The following is an 18,143-nucleotide window of genomic DNA, read 5'->3' as shown; positions in this document are numbered from 1 at the left end:
AAAATGTATACTATGTATACTGCCTAAGGGAAGCATGTATAATGTAAACAGAATTGGTCCTAGCACTGAACCCTGTGGAACTCCATAATCAACCTCAGTGTAGGAAGAAGACTCTCCATTTACATGAACAAATTGGAGTCTATTAAATAGATATGATACAAACACTGCAGCGCAGTACCTGTAATGCCTACAGCAGGGCTCTAGACTAACTTTTTGCCATGGGCGCACCGGTACGCCTAACTTTAAAAATTTAGGCGTACCGGCACAAAAGTTAGGCGCACTCAAATTTATCAACTGCATCGTTTAACACCGCAGTTTTACATGTGCACTTTCTTTGGGGGGGGGAAGTCCATACAGACAATATTCATTTCTAAATTATTAACTAACAAACTTGTGCTTAAATTGCTTCGTCAATATTATAGAAAATGTTAACTTAATCATCATCTTGGCTCCTCTGACGACCTGTTTGCTGCTGCCTGCTGCTGAAAGGCAGTGGGGAGAGGGGACACTTGGGCAGTGCATTTATTGCAGCATATAATGTGTTTTCTGGATACACTGCTGTTTTTTCAGCATTCAAAGATTGATGGCACCGTGTCAGAGCACTGGCTATGAATTTCAGACGGATCAGGTCTTAACACAAAAGTTATCAATAGTTCTTTTCATCTTTTCTTATTACCCACAGCTACATCCACTTCTGTCAGGCCTAGGCTGCTCACTAGGGCTGGGTATCATCACTGATTTCTATAATCCATTCGATTCTGGTTCTCAAAGTCCTGATTGGATTCAATTTAGCCTCAGACAGTCAGAAATATTATAATTCTGATCATTTATCAGTACTGATACACATGAGACTTCATCAGAATTGTGAACATCACAGCAGATGCCTTTGTGTGAAAGTAACTGAGACTAAAACACAGAAAAACATGAAGGAGATTTTCCTGGTCTGGCGTTTTATAGCAGATAACCGTAAAAATATTCTGCAATATTCTGCAATTTTGCATAATTTTAAGAAGTTTAAATTTCCTCAGTATTGAACAGCAGAAATTAGGCTTTCTTGTCCGAGGTCATTTAAGTGAAAAAAAGAAAAAAGAAAAGAAAAAGACAGCGGCCGACAGCGCTGTAAACAACGGTAGACTGGTGGGTAATAAGTGAATGGATAACGCAGAAAACAGAGATTTGAGATGGGAAACTGTTCTTGAAGTACAGAGAGAGAGAGAGAGAGAGAAAGAGAGAGAGAGCTGTGCATGAAGTGTGATTTTTATCGTGATGGAAGCAAAACAGCAAAAGTCAGAGGGAATTCATGACGACATTGATCAAATGTGAAGCGTAGTTTGCTGCTTCTTTTGCTACTGGCTCGGCGAATTTTGGTTGGAGAGACAAAACCTGCAGCTCAGAATCTAGTGCAAAAAAGACGGAAACACAGCGCGGACCCGACGCATCAGAATCGCTAAGCTCCGACAGCGTGTCCGTGTTCGGGCTGTGGGGTGAGAAAGCCGAGAAAGACAAAGCTGATTCTGATGCGTCGGGTCCGCTCTGTGTTTACGTCTTTGTGTGGAATCCGTTAATGAATTGATATCGCTTTATTCAAGCTACTCACCTCTCTCTTCCACCTGCACTTTCAACTGGACCACGGCCAATCAGAGAGGTCCCGCCCCTGACTATCTCTGATTGGTTTAGTCCACGATAGGGGCATAATGTGTGTGTGTTGTTGACCACACGGAGAGTTGCAGAGATTTTTTGTTTTGTTTTGTTACCCGAAAATATTTGGTCGCACCGGTGCGACCAAATATTATTATTTAGTCGCACCACTGAAAAATTTGGTCGCACTCTAGAGCCCTGTACAGCATGTTCTAATTGCTCTAATAGAATATTATGGTCAACAGTATCGTACGCTGCACTAAGGTCTAGCAGGACAAGCACAGAGATGAGTCCACTGTCAGAGGCCATAAGAACATAATTTATAATCTTCACCAAAGCTGTTTCTGTGCTGTGATGAGCTCTGAAACCTGACTGAAACTCTTCAAATAAGCCATTCCTCTGCAGATGATCTGTTAGCTGTTTGACAACTACTCTTTCAAGGATGTTTGATATGAAAGGAAGGTTGAAGATTGGCCTATAATTAGCTAAAACAGCTGGGTCTAGGGATGGCTTTTTAAGTAGTAGTTTAACTACTGCCAGCTTGAAGGCCTGTGGTACATAGCCGATTATTAGAGATAGGTTGATCATATTTAAGATTAAAGCATTAATTAATGGCAGGACTTCTTTGAGCAGATTTCTAGGAATGGGGTCTAAAAGATACGTTAATGGTTTGGAGGAGGTAATTACTGAAGTTAACTCAGAAAGATCGATTGGAGAAAAAGAGTCTAAATGAATATCAATGGTACTGAAAGTAGTTGTAGATAATATTACATCTGTGGGATGATTATTGGTAATTTTTTCTCTAATGATAAAAATTTTATTTGTGAAGAAGTTCATGAAGTCATTACTAGTTAACGTTACATATGCTTCCGAACTGCAAATGAATCACGCATGAGCGAAGCCTCTGCTGCCGCACTGACTGTAACGCAGTCAGTTCTTCTTTTACTCTTATGCTGTTTTGTGGATCACAAGGTTTAAAAGTACTTATAAACACACACACAAACACACACAAAGTAACTCCACCAGAGTGCCTATTTCGGGTCACTTTTGCCGATCCAAGCCCGGATAAAGGAGCAAGGTTGGAATTGTGACAAGAACAAAAACAATAATTGCTAAAAGAAATTTTATTTGCAGTTCTAAATAAATTCTAAATGCATTTAGGACGTTTTTTACTGACTTTATGTGTCTTCCACGATGTTATTTCTCTCTCCAACAACGTAGGTTACAATTACATTAGCATGACCAATTATGCAAATTAGGCAATGACGTCATTTAGCGACTTCTAGCGACTTTTAGGACAGCCAATAGCGATTTTTCTTACTGAGGAGTTGGCAACACTGCCTCTTTCCCCAGCTGCTTGGGGTCTGCCGGGGAAAAGCTAGTGGGGCCTACGCTATCTTCGGCTGCACCAGCTACAGGGGCCTGGCTAGCTATGGGTGAATGAAGGGTGCGAAGCCGAGTCTCCAATTCAGTAATCCTAGCCTCCAGAGCTGCAAATATGCTACATTTGTTACAAGTATCATTACTGCTAAAGGAGGCTGAGGAGTAACTAAACATCTGACAAAATGAGCAGGAAAGTGCAGGAGGGACAGGTGAAGTAGCCATGGTGCTAGCGAGTCAGCTACGAGCTAAGCTAAGCTAGCAAAACAGTTCAGACACAGTGAGTGAATACTTTGGCTATAAATTAGGTAGTGACTACACAGAAAGTGTGCTTCGGATAAAACACGTGAAGATTATACTATAAAAAAAAGAATGTATTTAAAAGTTTTTAATTAAATTGCTAAGCAAGTAAGCTACTCAAAAACACCACTGTGTTTGAGCAGGAACAGGAAGTGATACTCTACCGCAGAGAGAGCGAACACCAAGTGACAGCGCCACCCTGAGGAAGGCCACAACCCAAACTTTCCCTATTGTTTCAAGGTGTTGCTGGAGTCTTCACGTCTGCAGATCTTTGTCCTTTTCCATGCACCTTGGAAGTATGTGAAGTTGTGCTTTAAAATATTGTTACATATGCTTTTATCTTTAGCAGGTGTTGAAGCAGATTCACAGTGTTTCTTCTGTCACTCCCTTTTTCTCTTTATCATTCTCCCTCTCCTTTATTTTTCTCTCCCTCTTCTTTTGTTAACTTTCTCCCAAATTTCTCTTCTTTTTGTTTTTGGCCTTCTGGTCTTGTCAGTTGTGATTGTAATAAAATTAAGAGCGGAACACAGTGTGTTAAATTAATTTAATCTGCTTTTCTCCATCTTTATGTATAGTAAATCCAAGATGCACTGATAAGGTCTAGATAAGAGGGGACCAACTCTAGTGGAAAGTTACTGAAACACTGTTGTTTAGACTAGAATGAGAGAGCTTCTGTAATAATACTGTTAGGCAGCGTGTCATGCAGGACGCATCTCCCTTCTAGAAGTAATAAAGTGTTAAATGGTCTACTGAGCAGTGTTTTGTCTTCCATCGGATGCCTCTGAGGAATCAAAAGAACTCGGTAAAGTGTTGATATTTAAAATGGCAATGGAGGTGAGTGCTACAGGACGATAGTCATTTAGGTAGCTCACATTAGTTTTCTTTGGGACAGGGATGATGGTGGTCCTCTTAAAACTTTTTGGGACAGCAGACTGGAGCAGGGAAAGGTTAAAAAATAAAACACATTTCAAAATAAAATTAGTCCACTACATAGAGCGCCTATATTGCAATAAAATTAAGAGCGGAACACAGTGTGTTAAATTAATTTAATCTGCTTTTCTCCATCTTTATTCATAGTAAAGCCAAGATGCACTGATAAGGTCTCCATCCCTTCAACAGCACAAGTCTGAAGATAGTTCAGAAATAACTGCTGCTGACATAAACTGAACGGTCTGAGCTTCAGAGAAACACAGCATGCTAATATTCACTGTGAACCTTTGAGTGGAAAAAGACAAAAAAACAACAAGTGGATCCTGGAATACTTTTTCACTTTGATATACATTGCATCTCAACTACCCCAAGTCAATAAATAACACATCATTGTCAATCCAGCAGGTACTTGTGCCAGAGTGGACTACAACTCAGGTTAAAACCCCTATATACAAAGTAGGGGTGGAGCCGAACCTGAATACGGTATTCGGAAAGGCACAAATAACGTGTTTTTAATGAATATTTATTTCGAACAAATACTTTAAAAAATATTTGTATTCGGGAACAAGAAAAACTTTATTTTAAAAAGCTGAATTTCCTTAAGAGACCGCTGTGCATGACTGGATAAGTGAGTGATGTGTAAAAGAGGTGACTGACACAGGCTGCTCCACACAGCCAGAGAGAGAAGAGAGAGAGAGAAGGCTCGGCTGAGCGATAAAAGACTGAACTGCATCACTATTTTTGTTGAATAGATATTTTTGTACCTCAACTGGGTTCCTGAGGCAGTTTATAACTTTCACGAAGATTGGGAGATCAATCAATTACGTTGCGTTATTGACGTCTGCAGTCGGGTTCTCTTATGTTCGTTCTGTTTACGTAGCTATGTTAGCTCAGTCATTTAGACCAGCGGTCCCCAACCCCCATCCATGGACCAGTACCGGTCTGTGAGTCATTTGGTACTGGGCTGCTAGAGTTGAGGTTCGGGTGTGAAATTTATTGTTTTAAGGGTTTTTATTGGTTTCTATCATTATTAGGGCCTGAGCACTAAAAGTACGAAGGCCCTGTTGTATCTGCTCAGTTTATTATTATTATTTCGGCAAATGAATTGGCGTTTTGAGGGCCCAAACATGCTCAAAAACTCATGAAATTTTACACATGCATCAGCTCTGGTGAAAATGTACGTATTTCAATGTCACAGACATGGCCGAGGAAAAGTGGCTCAGTAGCACCACCTAGAAAAATGAAAAACGTGAGCCCCCGGGATGGGTATGACCTAGATGTATGAAGGTTGGTACGCACAAAAAACTCTATTATGGCCATGTCCTAAACCCAATAGGAAGTCCGCCATTTTGGATTGAAGGTGACAGTTTGGCTCTAATTTTGCCATTTCCAGGCCTTGTACTTTTGCGAACTCTTCCTTGGGGACTGATCGTATAAGCTTAATATTTGGTCAGTGTCAACTACACACCTGGGCCATGTTAAATTGCAGAGCTTTTGAGTTTTCGTGGTACGGTGTGCACGTGGTGCCATGGCGAATTTCAATGATTCACCATGAAAGTCTTATTGCTTCTCATTCTGTCATACATTGTCCAATCTGGACCAAAGTGCACACATATGATAAGGCTCCACCCCTGAACATATTTCAACTGCCATATTTGAGTTTAAACTGAACGGCGCACTTTGTTGTTATGTGATCATTTTCATGGAATATTGCAAAGTGGCTCCACAGTGCCCCCTAAAATATTTCAAAACATCAGCCCCAGCTATGTATTTCATCTGTAAGTCTGAAATCTGTTACGCTTATGTAAGATATCAAGATGTACAAAAAAGTCTCTTGGAGCAATATCCCAAATCCAACAGGAAGTCAGCCATTTGAAAATTAATGTCTAATTTTGACGACATTTTCCCCTTGTAGGATTAAAGAAATTATTTTACTGCTACTGTTCATAACCATCATCTTTATCGTTGCATTAATTATCATTCATCAAAGCATTTATTGAAGCTGTTGGCATTATGTTATAATTTGTATTACAGGTGTTATCATAATCACATATTAACATGTTTATTACAGGTGCAGTTATAACCACTTTAAATCGTTGAGTTAAATCTATAATCTTAAAAGCTTATATGCTGAGTATATTGTTACAGTAAAATAGTAGCTGAGCAAAGGCCTGAGTGTATTCAGCAAACATGTTGCACTAGGGTTTACTTGACAACAGGTGACAGAAGGAGGACGAGTCCATGGGGACCTCAAAGGCCTGAGATCATCACCATATTTGGAAGAGGATGCCAGAAAGGGGAACTTCTGTGTCTGCATTTATCTCTTAAGATTGATCATTGTCTGTAAAAAAGGCAAATAATGTTCTTAAGGTGCAAATTATGTGCTTGTAAACGCAAGAGGGGGCGTTATAATACCCTGATGTTATAAAAGCAATCTGAAGTGTATTTTTGGGCGGAGATTTATAACTGATGTTCTGCAGTTTACACCTCCCCACGCTGCGTGTATTCATTAAAATCAATTGTTTGACCAAGCTCTTCTGGACCATCATTGTTTTACTCTCGTCCTCAATTTCGGACCCTTAACACCCTCTTTTCAGGATTCGTACGTTGACGAACTCCTCCAAGGGATTTCATCAAAATGATGTGATCTCTGCTGTCTGGAGTCTAAAGACCTTTGTGAGTTCAATTGCGAAGCTTTTTACATTTAGGGAAACGGTGTGGTCATGGCGGCAGTTGGAGTTTCAATCACTCGCCAAAAAGTAGTGATCTGCTGTCACTCAAAAACACATTGTCCAATCTCTCCCAAACTTTGTAGGCATGAGTGGAGAGTCAAGCTCGGAAATGTTTGATATGATTTGTCAGTAACGGTTAGAGCACCACCTAGTGGGACGACTATAATCATCACTGAACGAGATGAAATTTTAGCTGTTGGTTCTACGCATGAATTTCATCAATGCGACATCAGATGGGAAATGCTGCTTGTAGGTGTTGGGCGTGGCTTGACGCGACAGGGTGCGAGGGCCCCTCATAACGCTGCTTGCAGCTTTAATTATTTATTGTTTTTTCGTTAACTCAGTTTCTCTTGGTCTTTTCCCGTATGTTATGAATAAATTATCTTTTTTTTGGTATTTTGGTACTGGTTTATTTTGTTGTATTTATCCGCAACACCTTAAAGGCCGGTACATGAAAATATTGTCGGACATAAACCGGTCCGTGGCACAAAAAAGGTTGGGGGCCGCTGATTTAGAATATAGGCTGTTGACAGATTAACGTTAACGTTCGGTTTAAAAGGTTAAAACAATGCTTGTGTTGTTTAGAATTTTCTGCACTTGTGGAAGTTGAGATGAGATGAGATGAGATGGCCTTTGTCAGTTGCACTTGCCCACAACCGAGATGACAGATCTTGCCGACCGTACATACAGTACACAAACATCACATTGGGGAGACAGTTATATGGTACACTTAAGTAACTCTGTCTTTTGCAGACAGCAAGATGTAGACTATAGGCAAGTTAACCTTAGCAGAGCTTCCCGTTGTCCAGTCACTCATTAACTTAACTAAAACTCCCCATATGGATTTGGGCAACCAAATAGAAAAGAGTGTTGCTGCTGCTGAGCAACCTCTTGGTCCTCCACCAGTCACAAAACTTGCTCAAGTTCTGGGTGGAAGCATTTTACATTCAGCACTGCAGATGAAACCAAACTGATATATAATGTGTTGTTACGCCCCTCTGCAGCCCCTAATCTCCTCAGTGTGTTCAGCTGTTGCTAATTGGCCACACCTAGTCAGGTGTGGATAAAAGCATACCTGAGGCGGCCTTTCGAGAAGCTCACTAGTCATTAATAATAGTAAATGGCCTGTATTTGTATAGTGCTTTACTTGGTCGTATTAAATTCTGTTCTTTTGAATTCTTTTGGTGACAGAGAAAGACTTCCGACTCAGAGTGGTCAAGTTCAAAAAATAATCTTTATTGTACATTTCTGGAAACGGAGACCTGTACACACTAACGCACGCTCAGGTCTGAAAGCATCAGAAGCCAGAATGGGTATACATAGTTCTGCTATACGTCACACAGACACACATAGTTTCGATAAAAACAGCTCCTTCTGTTCGACTAATGTTTGTGTATGTTACTTAGTTCCGCTTTTTCTGTCTGGTTTCCTGTATTTTATTAATATGCCTCTGCAGCTCTGCAGTAAACTTCTTGTTTATTAACTTCCCCTTACTAAAGCCTCTGTTGCTAAGGCGACCTGTCACCCTCCGACCTAGTTCTTTCTCACAGACTTTATTACAAAGTACAAAAAACAATATAATCAGTAAATAAGCACTAAGAATATATATTTATTTCGTGACAGTCCCTATGGACCCCAAAGCTCTTTACACTACATACAGTCATCCACCCATTCACACACTGGTGATGGCAAGCTACATTGAAGCCACAGCTGCCCTGGGGCGCACTGACAGAGGTGAGGCTGCCGGACACTGGCGCCACCGGGAACTCTGACCACCACCAGTAGGCAACGGGTGAAGTATTTTGCCCAAGGACACAACGACAGAGACTGTCGGAGCCGGAGCTCGAACCGGCAACCTTCCGATTAAAAGACAAACTGCCAAATGATATTGTCAGATTTCTAAGGTAGACAAACTTCTGTCATATCACGAGATGTATCCAACCCTAGATCTTACTTGCAGACACATCTCAACCCTGGGGTCTTTCAGTGTATACAGCCACAGTCACATAACCTCCATAGCTGCGATGAGAACTAATTTAAAATGGGAATCTGGTACTTCTGAACCTGCTGTATTTTCCATAAAATTAGTTATTTTGTCTGACAGTTACGATAACATTGCTATCACTATCTCCAGTGCAGAGATTGAAGCTGATACAAACTCACATACAAAGGTATATACAAGGCAGGTATTAGCCGACCTAAAATGCTCAAAATAAACATGATTTTACTCAAAGCATTCATTATCTACAAATAAAGGACAAATACAGAACGTAAAGAATAAATATGCAAGCAGATATTCAGCATTTTCAAATGTTATGCAACGGTCACTCTCCTAATCCATCCCAGCAGACCTTTTTTCGCTCAGGACATACAGGGAGTGCAGAATTATTAGGCAAATGAGTATTTGGTCCACATCATCCTCTTCATGCATGTTGTCTTACTCCAAGCTGTATAGGCTCGAAAGCCTACTACCAATTAACCATATTAGGTGATGTGCATCTCTGTAATGAGAAGGGGTGTGGTCTAATGACATCAACACCCTATATCAGGTGTGCATAATTATTAGGCAACTTCCTTTCCTTTGGCAAAATGGGTCAAAAGAAGGACTTGACAGGCTCAGAAAAGTCAAAAATAGTGAGATATCTTGCAGAGGGATGCAGCAGTCTTAAAATTGCAAAGCTTCTGAAGCGTGATCATCGAACAATCAAGCGTTTCATTCATCCAAACTCCCTTTTATCTCCAAAATATTGGAAAAGGTCGTTCTAAAACAACTTCAGGCATTTTTAGATGCAAATGGTATAAATGAAAAGTTTCAGTCTGGTTTTAAACCTCGCCACAGCACAGAGACAGCCTTACTTAGAGTTTTTAATGATCTTCTCTTAACTGTTGACTCTGGCTATTCCGTGGTTTTAGTTTTACTTGACTTGACTGCTGCTTTTGACATGGTTAACCACAACATTCTTCTATCAAGATTGGAACATGTTGTTGGTCTCAAAGGTATGGTTTTATCTTGGTTTAAATCCTACCTCTCAGAGAGGTCGTTCTCTGTTGCTATGGGGCAACACTCCTCGGCTTCTGCCCCTATTTGTTGTGGTGTGCCTCAAGGGTCCGTGCTTGGTCCTGCTCTTTTCTCTTTGTACATGTTGCCGTTGGGATTAATTTTTAGAAAATACAACATCTCCTTTCACTGTTATGCCGATGATATCCAGATTTATTCACCTCTGAAATCCGATGTGTCTGCTTCTTTGCAACCTCTGTTCAACTGTTTGCATGAAGTAAAAATTTGGTTATCACATAATTTTCTTACATTAAACGAGAATAAGACCGAAATCATAGTCTTTGGTAGTCACACCCTGCTAGACCAGTTGACTAATGCCCTAGGCCCTCTCGCTAGCCATCTTTCGCCCACTGTAAGAAACCTCGGAGTGTTCCTGGATGGCTCTTTTAAACTTGAGAAGCAGGTCTCCACTGTGGTGAAAAACAGCTTTTACCAGTTGCGTCAGATTTCCAAAGCAAAGTCGTTCCTTCCTTTAAAGGAACTTGAAAAGCTTGTTCACGCATTTATCACATCCAGATTGGACTACTGTAACTCCCTCTATTCGGGCCTCCAACACTCTTCTCTTTATCGGCTTCAGTTAATTCAAAATGCAGCTGCGCGTCTTTTAACAGGTACAAGAATCCATGAACACATAACTCCAATTTTAGCCAAACTACATTGGCTCCCTGTTAAATATCGCATAGATTTTAAAATTCTTTTGTTCACTTTTCAAATTCTGAATAATTTAGCGCCCACCTATCTCTCTGACCTACTCCACCTATATAATCCCAACAGAGCGCTTAGATCATCCAATCACTTGCTCTTTGCACAACCTAGGTCTCGAATGAAGTCGAGAGGAGACCGGGCCTTTGCGATCGTGGCACCTAGACTGTGGAATAACCTCCCTGTACATATTCGTATGGCCGAGTCTATCCAGTCTTTTAGATCTCGTCTTAAAACTTATCTGTTTACTCTGGCCTTTGATTCTAACTAGTTGGCTGATTTTTAGCTTATTGTGTTGTTACCTATTGTTTGTTGTCCTATTTTATTGTTTGTTTTAATTGTCTTGTGTTTTGACTGACTGTGAAGCACTATGGTCAACACTGTTGTTTTAATATGTGCTATATAAATAAACTTTGATTTGATTTGATTTGAAAATAGTCAACAGGGTCGCAAGAAGCGTGTGGAAAAACCAAGGCACAAAATAACTGCCCATGAACTGAGAAAAGTCAAGCTGCCAAGATGCCACTTGCCACCAGTTTGGCCATATTTCAGAGTTGCAACATCACTGGAGTGCCCAAAAGCACAAGGTGTGCAATACTCAGAGACATGGCCAAGGTAAGAAAGGCTGAAAGACGACCACCACTGAACAAGACACACAAGCTGAAACGTCAAGACTGGGCCAAGAAATATCTCAAGACTGATTTTTCTAAGGTTTTATGGACTGATGAAATGAGAGTGAGTCTTGATGGGCCAGATGGATGGGCCCGTGGCTGGATTGGTAAAGGGCAGAGAGCTCCAGTCCGACTCAGACGCCAGCAAGGTGGAGGTGGAGTACTGGTTTGGGCTGGTATCATCAAAGATGAGCTTGTGGGGCCTTTTCGGGTTGAGGATGGAGTCAAGCTCAACTCCCAGTCCTACTGCCAGTTTCTGGAAGACACCTTCTTCAAGCAGTGGTACAGGAAGAAGTCTGCATCCTTCAAGAAAAACATGATTTTCATGCAGGACAATGCTCCATCACACGCGTCCAAGTACTCCACAGCGTGGCTGGCAAGAAAGGGTATAAAAGAAGAAAAACTAATGACATGGCCTCCTTGTTCACCTGATCTGAACCCCATTGAGAACCTGTGGTCCATCATCAAATGTGAGATTTACAAGGAGGGAAAACAGTACACCTCTCTGAACAGTGTCTGGGAGGCTGTGGTTGCTGCTGCACGCAATGTTGATGATGAACAGATCAAAACACTGACAGAATCCATGGATGGCAGGCTTTTGAGTGTCCTTGCAAAGAAAGGTGGCTATATTGGTCGCTGATTTGTTTTTGTTTTGTTTTTGAATGTCAGAAATGTATATTTGTGAATGTGGAGATGTTATATTGGTTTCACTGGTAAAAATAAATAATTGAAATGGGTATATATTTGTTTTTTGTTAAGTTGCCTAATAATTATGCACAGTAATAGTCACCTGCACACACAGATATCCCCCTAAAATAGCTAAAACTAAAAACAAACTAAAAACTACTTCCAAAAACATTCAGCTTTGATATTAATGAGTTTTTTGGGTTCATTGAGAACATGGTTGTTGTTCAATAATAAAATTATTCCTCAAAAATACAACTTGTCTAATAATTCTGCACTCCCTGTAGTGTCAGTCTGCTGCAGGGACGTTTTGTTGTTGTTTTATTTGTTACATTTAGAAAAATTTAGTTTCACCTTGAATGAAAACCTAAATGGTTTTAGGCAATTGGTGTTCGCGCAATTTTATGGCCAAGACCAATTTTAGGGCTAAGGCTGTATAGACTGAACTATCTGTTCAACAGTCAGAGTTTTTCTCTAACAGGACACTCTTTACACTAAACAGAGCACAGGGACACTGAGGAACCAGGCCAGTCGACAAATCCAGGACAAAGAATTTCAGTGAATGTGGTGTTGAAGGTGTGGAGGTGGATCAGAGAGTCAGAGGAGACTCTGTAGAAGGACAGAGTGCCAGCAGGACAGTCCATATGTACTGCTACTCTGTTAGAGACAGAGGAGGAGGAGGAGGAGGAGGAGATGGATGTCAGTCTGTTATTGTGAAGGAAAGACTGAGGACCATCGTCAGTGCAGTACAGACTTCAAAACTGATCATTCCAACCAAACAAACAGTCATCACTGCCTCCTTTTCTTTGGATTCTTCTGTAACTCACTGATATAAAAACGTCTGATGGCAAACATCAGATCTGTCTTGATGATCAGGATATCTGACATCCGAGATGTGAATGAGTGATATTACAGTTTGAAGATCGTTGAATGTGTGCTGCTTTGTTTTCATGAATCACATTAGCAGTTTTTAGCGTTTAGCAGTTTTTAGCCACTTTGAACCTGTGTCTCTGTCGTATCTGGGTAAAATTGTCACCCAAATCAAGTCTGGCTCTCCCAGTGATGTCCTTCCCCCTCGCTTTTTTTAAGAAGTTTGGGGCACTATTGGACCTTATATTCAAAGGCTTATAAACAGCAGCCTGACTTTATGTGATGTACCTGTAACTTTTAAACAGGCAGTGGTCCAGCCTCTGCTGAAACACCCTGGCCTGGATGCCTCTTTGTTGTGTAATTTTAGGCCTGATTCAAAGCTTCGTTTTGGTTCTAAAATTTTGGAAAAAGTAGTGTCTTCACAGCTGCAGACTTTTTTAAAGAGTCAAAACATTTTTGAGATATTTCAATCAGGTTTTAAAGCACTTCATAGCACAGAGACTGCACTTTTGAGAGTTTTTAATCATATCTTACTAACTGCTGACTCTGGGAATTCTGTCTTACTTGTGCTTTTGGATCTCACAGCAGCTTTTGATACAGTAGATCACAACATTTTAATTTCTCACCTAGAATATCATGACGAAATTAGAGGCACTGCCTTGGAGTGGTTCAAGTCATACCTGTCTGACAGAAGTTTCTCTGTCTCACTTGGTAAATTTTATTCATCATCCGCCACCCTCCCATGTGGTGTACCTCAAGGATCCATTTTTGGGCCCCTTCTTTTTAGCATTTATTTACTTCCCCTTGGCCATATTATTAGAAAGCATAGAGTCTCATTTCATTTTTATGCGGATAACTGTCAAATTTATCTACCCCTGAAACACAATGACCCCCTCAGGCCTATTTTAGAATGTCTTAAGGATATCAAGGCATGGCTGGCTCTGAATTTTTTTAAATTTTAATCAAAAGAAGACTGAGGTCATTATATTTGGGCCAAGTGGACCTGGTGTCCCACCATCTGACTTGGGTCCTCTTATATCCTGTGTCAAACCAATTGTCACCAACCTTGGAGTAAAAATTGACACAGCTCTTAAAATGGGCAAACAGGTAAATACAGTGGTGAGAAAAAGCTTTTTTTCAGCTGAGGCAGTTCTCTAAAGTAAAACCTTTTATTTCTTTTTGTGACTTGGAAAGAGTTTTACATGCATTTCTGACCACTCGCCTTGATTACTGTAATGGACTTTATATTGGTATTGATCAGGCTTCACTATCACGCTTGCAAATGGTCCGGAATGCTGCTGCTCGCCTGTTGACAGGGACATGCAAACGTGAGCACATTACCCGTGTTCTTGCCTTTTTACACTGGTTGCCTGTCCATTTTAGAATTCATTTAAAAATGTTATCGTTTGCTTTTAAAGTTTTAAATGGCCTGGCTCCTTTTTACCTGTCAGACCTTCTACACCGATACACTCCACAAAGGTCTCTCAGACCAACTGACCAGTCACTCCTTGCTGTCGAGACTGAAACATCGGGGTGACTGAGCTTTCGCTGTTGTGGCCCCCAAATTATGGAAAAAACTGTCCCTCCATATAAGGCTCGCCCCAACACTTGAAATGTTTAAATCACTTTTAAAAACACACTTTTTTTTCAAAGGCTTTTTAGGAGTAGTACCAGAGTCAACCTGTAGTCAGTTTTAGTCAACTGTTGCTCACTCTTAATCCTTTTATTTTGTTAATCTTATTCATTGTATATCTTATTGTCTATTTTACTCATGATCTAATATTTAATATATCTACTGATTTATTTTTATCTTCTTCTTTATTTTATTTATCTTTCATATATTCATTCTTTATTTATTTATATTTATTTCTTTGTCTGCTTAATGTATGGTTTTTAACTGCTATCTCTGTTTTATTATTGGAAAGCACTTTGTTGTTTTTAAAGTTCTATATAAATAAAGTTGGATTGGATTGGATTAAAAACACACTTACATTTCCTCATACCTGGTCTCAACCATCGGACTCCAGCAGGCTCCACCCTGAAAGGAGGAGGTGGGTCAGACTAGCACAGTCTGTTTCAGCATGGACATCTCATACACATACTGTTAAAGGAACAGTCCCACATTTTCACAAATACACTTCAATCCATACGTGGATCAAACTGCTGATAATTTGGACTGATCCTGGATCTGCTTTGAATGAGTTGTTGGATTTGCTGTTACAGCAAGGAATAAAGTCAAAGCATGGCTACACAGTTTTAGTCATTAGTGTATTGATAATAATAAGAGCAAGTCAAGTTAAGAGAATATTGAACTGTAATCATTCTGATTCTTAGTATACCCGAATTTCTTCATTTTAGAGATGTGTTGCTTCATTCATTAGGGAATAATCTACATATCTAATTTAATTTTGAAACTGAAGGAAGAAAAATAAAACAGTTGCTGGTTTTGGAGGAAAAAATAATTCAAAAGTTGAGACTCTTGGCAACCTGGCAACTACCACTTTCGCAAATAATGGATGGAGCTGGAGAACCTGGTGTCTCAGTCCCGTAAAGAATTGCTGGCGCTCAGCATATGGAGGCTAGATGCGGAGAAACTGTTGTCCCAGTGGTAGAAGTACTTGCTTCTGCATTAGTGAATGAGAACCTGGCATCCTGGTGTCAGGAAGTTTGCTGCTGCATATCGTAAAGGAATGATAGTAGAGAAAGAAATTTGTTGTAGTTTTTTTGTTTTTTGCAAAGAATAGATGGCAGAGAACTGACATCCTCAACGTAGAAGGGTTCCCTTTTGCTTTTGCAATAATCGATGCAGAGAAGTATGTTGCTGCATTTTCTGAATGAGGGATAGAGAAAAAATCTGGCATCCCAGTGCTGGCAGGGTTTACTGCTGCTTTGCATATGAAGGATGCATGTGGACAAACAAGCACCTCAGTGGTAGAAAAGCTTGCTGCTGCGTTTGCAAATGAGGGAAGAGAATCTGGCATCCAGATGCTGAAAGTTTGATGCTGCATTTTGTGACTGATGGATATAGACAGAACCTACCATCCCAGTTCTAGAAGGATTTGTTTCTGCCTTTTGCCATGATAAATACAGAGAAAGTGGCACCTCATTGGTAGGAAGCTTGCTGCTGTATTTTGCGAATGATGGATATAGAAAGAACCTACCATCCCAGTTCTAGAAGGATTCGCTGCTGCTTTTTGTGATGATAGGTGCAAATAAACTGTAAACTCTTTGGTAGGAAGGTTGCTACTGCATTTTACGAATGACAGATATGGAAGGAACCTGGCGGTCCTGTGCTAACAGGATTCACTGCAGCTTTTTCCGATGATAGATGCAGAGAAACTGGCAACTCAATGCCAAAAGCATGCTGCTGCATTTTGCAAAGAGGGATAGAGGGAAGGGGAACTAGCAACCTGGTGCCATTTTTATTCGATGTATGCAGTAAAATGTGCAATTCAGTGGTGGAAAGCTTGCTGCTACATTTGCGTATGACGGATAAGAACTTGGGATCTCAGTGCCAACTTACTTGTGCACTTTGCGAAAAGAAGGATAGAAAAGATCTAAACTGGGATCCCATGTCTAACAGACATAAACAGCAATGGAGAAGCATTACACCATGGAACTCGCGACTGATTTCCAACTTTGCATCGAATGGTGTTAGGAGGCAGGTGCACATAACTGAGCTTGTCCCTACTACCTGGCAATGATGGGGGAATGGAGCTACAAAGGACGCATTAGATCTTGCTGTTGGAGCTGCAATTTGCTTCCACATGGAAGAAGACTTTGGATTGACATTTAGACATGCAAGGTTAAGAAGCAGTTCAAACCGGGCTACGGTCGAGCCTGAATCCTTAATGAAAAAATATTTGGAAGACCTTACGGAAGAGGGGGTATGGCATGGCTTCTGGATCCGGTGCTGACATCCATCAGCTTTTTGGCTAACTCACCCTTGTCTGTGGGCGTGTTTCAGAGCAACATGAGTGGAGCTGTGAGCTTTGCTGGTAGGTTTCATGGAGGTGGTGAGTGGCCACAGTTACTTCATAACTGGATTTAGTGCAGAGAACGTGACTGAATGGATCAACATAGCAAACCGGATTGTCAGGTGGCGAGGGAACTTGTAGAAAGTTTCCTATAACAGGTGGGAAATTTGTTTCGTTACAGCAAAAGTGCAAAGTTATGTGGCAGAAATTAGAAAACACTGGAATGCAATAAAATAAAATAAAATACTATATACAATAGAATAAAATAGAGTAATATATACAATAGAATAAAATAGAATAAAAATGCTATATACAACTGAGTAAGAAGATACAATCATAAAATATCACTCCAACAACGTACAAGCTCCAAAACACGTACAAACTCCGAAGCACGTGCAACCTCCAAAAAAACTCCAAAACACAACAGAAGTGCTCCACGATGCTAGGGGCAGTGTTGAGGTTTTGTTACCTAGTGGCTACACAAGCCAGGAAGTACCAATAACTGAATTTGGTGTGTGGTAGTAACAGGTAAATGAACACATACATACAAATGAACACATACATACACAAACAACATACATATGCTTTTAATTGTGTAATTTAAGTGATCTAGGTAGCTGTGTTTTGGAAGTTCAGTTAACGCTAGCACTGTGTTTTGGAGTTTGTACGTGCTTTTGGGGGTTTGTACCTGCTTTGTGCCTAGGGGCCACCGTATACATTTATATATAAACATATAAAAAAATAAAACCACATATTTATTTACATTAGTAATTCCTCTGGTGCAAAATTTTACATTGTTGAAAATAAATAAATTAAAGCAACAAAACAACCTGAAGAGCCAATTGGGAGTCGAAAGAGCCGGCTCTTTTTAGTGAGCCAAGCTAAAAGAGCCGGTTCTCTAAAAAGAGACGGATCACTACTGCCTTCTGTTATTAGATTTGAGATATGACTGCTCTATTCTGTTGCTGATGACTATAGTTAATTCTACAAGACATGCTGTGTAAGTAAATACAAACAACGTTAGTTTGGTCTGCATTTATTCAAAGATCATATCCCACAGACTTAGTTTAGAGGGTCCACACTGTCTACACTGTATTTAGTGAAGTCTCTGAACAGAGAAATTTGTTTTGTGCCCAAATCATTTTGCAGATCATCAGAATGAAAAGTTATTGGTCATGTTTGCATAGCCCATTTTAAAGAT

At 40.3% G+C, this 18,143-nt stretch overlaps 1 protein-coding gene across 1 annotated transcript in view; it reads left to right on the top strand.

Annotated features, from left to right (window-relative positions):
- The first annotated feature begins 3,938 nt into the window (after positions 1–3,938).
- Positions 3,939–18,143, top strand: part of LOC109199848 (uncharacterized) — an 827,125-nt gene continuing 812,920 nt past the window's right edge. Inside the window, exon 1 of the mRNA XM_025898756.1 lies at positions 3,939–4,120. The gene's annotated coding sequence lies outside the window, so the exon portion shown is untranslated. The remainder of the gene's footprint in view (positions 4,121–18,143) is intronic.

This window comes from Oreochromis niloticus, linkage group LG15, assembly GCF_001858045.2.
Source record: "Oreochromis niloticus isolate F11D_XX linkage group LG15, O_niloticus_UMD_NMBU, whole genome shotgun sequence".
NCBI classification, from domain to species: Eukaryota; Metazoa; Chordata; class Actinopteri; order Cichliformes; family Cichlidae; genus Oreochromis; species Oreochromis niloticus.
Note: the sequence above shows the minus strand (reverse complement) of the source record. Positions and strands in the feature narration are given on the sequence as shown.